Source organism: Myotis brandtii, unplaced genomic scaffold, assembly GCF_000412655.1.
Source record: "Myotis brandtii unplaced genomic scaffold, ASM41265v1 scaffold1091, whole genome shotgun sequence".
NCBI classification, from domain to species: Eukaryota; Metazoa; Chordata; class Mammalia; order Chiroptera; family Vespertilionidae; genus Myotis; species Myotis brandtii.
Genome location: NW_005353714.1, coordinates 902,063 through 905,901, shown reverse-complemented (window position 1 = coordinate 905,901; position 3,839 = coordinate 902,063).

Genomic DNA, 3,839 nt, shown 5'->3' with positions numbered 1-3,839 from the left:
CTTGACCGAAATTGAACTGTGGCCCTTCAGTTTGCAGGCCAATGCTCTATCCAATGAGCAAAACTGGCCAGGGCTCAGCTCTTGTTTTGAGGAAAAAATAGGGAGGTCATCTGCCACACCTCAAACCCTAAATTTCATTTACTTGTCTCTTTGAGTAGGAAATGTCTCCTTTGTACCTTAGTTCCTTCATGTATAGGATGAGGATTACCTTAGACCCTTCCTCAAAGTTTGCTTTCTGACCATGCAGTCTAGGCCTGACACTTGTCAAAGGCCTTTTATTTTGTACTTACAGTTTCTTTGGCATTCAGTCCCCTCCAGAATTTAAGAAGCTTCAGATCCATTTGTATCCAGCCAGTCCCATTTGCCAGAAGGCCTTCCCTGGTCTTTCAGATGTGATTCTAACTCCTGGTTTATTTCTTTGTCTCTGCAACTGAGATGTCACCTTGAGACCATTGGAAACAGTTGGTAGGAGGGACCACATCTTAATCAGGATTTGGTTATTTTTGTTCATCTCAGGAGTCTTTCCGGATGTTTGTTACTTAAAATCTTTTCAAACATATTTCTTACTATCTGAGGTCCAGGAGTTTCAGTATTTCCAATCCTTTAGACCCATGTGCACTGGACTCAGTTGCTTTTGGTCTCTTTTTGAATATCTGCCAGTTCTTGCTTGAGGTACTGGTTTTGTAATATTTTACAGAAGAAACCTAATAATAGTCAATGCACACGAAAACTGGTCATTTCCAGCTGCTTGGCTGACCACTGTGACTCCATGGTATGTGGTCTGTTATCCTAGTTTATGTAAGTGATGGTTTTACTAAATGTTTTGCTACTGCATAACTTCCTGACTCCAATATCAAATGTTTTTGTAGTTCATTGCCCGACTGATAGTTAATGTCACTTGTTTCAGGTGTCTTGTTGTGGCAACATTCATCCTGGTACAATTTTATATGTTAGTTGAAGTGATAGCAGATGTTCATACATAAGTTCCCAAACCCCAAGGGTTTCTAGTAAAACAAACTTAAATTTTCCTCAACTAAAATTAAAAATAAATGTTCCTGACTGTGGGTGATGTTTCTCCAAGAAGTGATCCAGGGACACAGTGTCTTTTATCCTGTGGGTCTGCCATCCTATACAATAAAGAGGTAATATGCAAATTAACCCTCACACCCTCACAATATGGTTTCCTATGACCAGGCCAGCAGGGGGGTTTGTGAGGGATGACCAAATGACTAAACATTAGGCTGCATGGGGTGACCAGACTGGCAGGGGGGGCAGTTGGCGGCAACCAGGCCAGCAGGGGGGCAGTTAGGGGTGATTAGACCAGCAGGCAGGGCCGTGAGGGGTGACTAGGCCGGCATAAAGGAAAAAATGGGGGCAACTTGGTTGGCAGGAGGGCAGTAAGGGTTGACCAGGCCAGCAGGGGGCAGTTAGGAGCGACCAGTCCAACAGGGAGGGGACAGTTGGGGGCAATCTGGCCAGCAGGGTGGGGGCAGTTGGGGGTGACCTGGCTGGCAGTGGGGGGCAGTTAGGGGCAACCAGCCCAGCAGGGGTGGCAGTTAGGGGCAATCAGGCCGGCAGGTGGGGGGGCAGTTAGAGGCAACCAGGCAGGCAGGCAGGCGAGCGGTTAGGAGCCAGTGGTCCAGGATTGTGAGAGGGATGTTCCACTGTCGGTTTAGGTTCGATCCCCCAAGGGGTTCCAGATTGGAGAGGGTGCAGGCTGGCCTGAGGGGACCCCCTCCCCATGCACGAATTTCATGCACTGGGCCTCTAGTTGTTAATAAGTAGCTTCCAGGCTTGCAGTGCTACTCTTATCAAGTCAGCAAAGGCTGGTGAGTGAGAGAAGGGGGACTGCTTCGTAGGCTCCAGAGCTGGAGGAGGCAGACATCATGTTCATTCATGTTTCATGAGTGAGAACTACTCATAACAGCCATATAGACGGGCAGGTGCAGGGAGATACAGTTCCCGATGCATGGTTTCTTCTCATAAGAAGCTCTTGACTATGGATGAGAAGTAGAAATATTTGGTAGGCAGTTATCTCTGCCAAGAGGCATTTGGGAGAGCTTTTCCAATGAGAAGTAATTACACAAGCAAAAGCTCGGAGCATTTCCTTGGTTGATTGGTTTTGAGTCCTAAATAGAGTAATTGGGCTGCAGAATATGGTTTTAGAGGCATGGGGTGGGAGGCAGAATCTAAACAATACGTTGATGCTTTAAATGTCGAGCTATGATATGTAGAAAGAAATATATAGAGCATTGCTTTGTAAGCTGAGGTCCATAAAGCAGTCTTGAAATTAAATTTTACTTTTGAGGATAATAGGACTTTTTTTTTTTCTGGGAGATTTCCCATAGTTTTCTTTAGAATCTAAAAGTCTTAATTAATGATCCTGTTAGGTGTTTAGAGTGGGAACTAGTGATAAAAGTTGGGAGCTGGGAACTGCCCTGATGGGGTTTAGGTCCCAGGTCTGTTTCTGTCTAGTTGTGTGACTTTGACCAAGTTACCTTTCTCTTTAAATACCCATTTCGTATTTGCAAAGTGGAGTTAATAGTGGTATCACTTCCGCATAGAGGTTGGAGAAGTAAATGGATCAGTATATGTTAAGCACTCATATCAGTGCCCAGAACATGGTGCATACTCAATGACTGTTGGCTGTTATTATGATCATAATTTTGCAGATGTTATGATACGGATGAAGAAAGAAATGAAAGTAGGAGGCTACTGCCATAGAGAGAGAATCGAACAGAAAGGGCAGATGCAGAAAGGATATTAAACGGGTCTGCAATTTTGTAGAAGCCCTTAGTTGAAATATATGTGCGACATTATGAAGTTAGTCTTTTTATAGCATCAGTTTCCCAGCAATTTGCATAACATTAGCTATAATTATCACTGCTATTACTATTACAATTACTATTATTGTTTGGCTCTCTTCCTAAGCTAAATGAGTATCTGTTAGGGGAGGAGGCTCACATTCCTTTTGCTGAGTTAGCAGAGGGACCACAGTTTGGAGTTCCAGCACATAGACAGGTCTCTGGGGGATTTTTAACCTATATTGCCTAGAGCCAACAGGTGTACTTTCCATTGAGCCCAATTTTCTCTGCTACATCAAAGACTCCTCCTGCATATTGTAACAGAAAAAGCTGTGATCAAGTGCTGTCCAACAGAACTTTTTTCAATAACAGAAGTATTCTTACCTGCTCTGTCTATTAGGAGCACGTGGCAGCTCAATACCTGAAATATGGCAAGAGTGACTGAATTTCAATTTTTTTTCATTTCAATTAATCAAATTTAAATGACCATGAGTGTGCCTGGTGCACACAGCACTTGACAGTGCAGCTAAGTTGTGTGAAAAATCTGTGTGAAATAGATGATAATAGAATTTCAACTGGAACCAAGTGAACCTGAGTCAGAAGCAAAAAGTTGAGGTTTAGTGGAAGAAAAAGTACATGGAATAGTCAGTATGCAAAATCAAATATGGCCACAGGACGATGTCTTTCTACAATCACACAGTAACAACATTGTGTTTCTCCTGTCATCTTTGATATGTCTAATCGTCTGCCTTATGTTTACATTGAAGTTTCCAAAAATGAAGCACTGCTATCTACATTTGAGCATAATTTTATTATACACTAGTGGCCCAGTGCACAAAAATTTGTGCACTCGGGGGCGGGGAGAAGTGTCCCTCAGTCCGGCCTGCACCCTCTCCAATCTGGGACCCCTGGAAGGATGTCCTACTGCTGGTTTACAGGGATCAGACCTAAACTGGCAGTCGGACATCCCTCTTACAATCTGGGACTGCTGGCTCCTAACCACTCACCTGCCTGCCTGCCTGATTGCCCCTAACT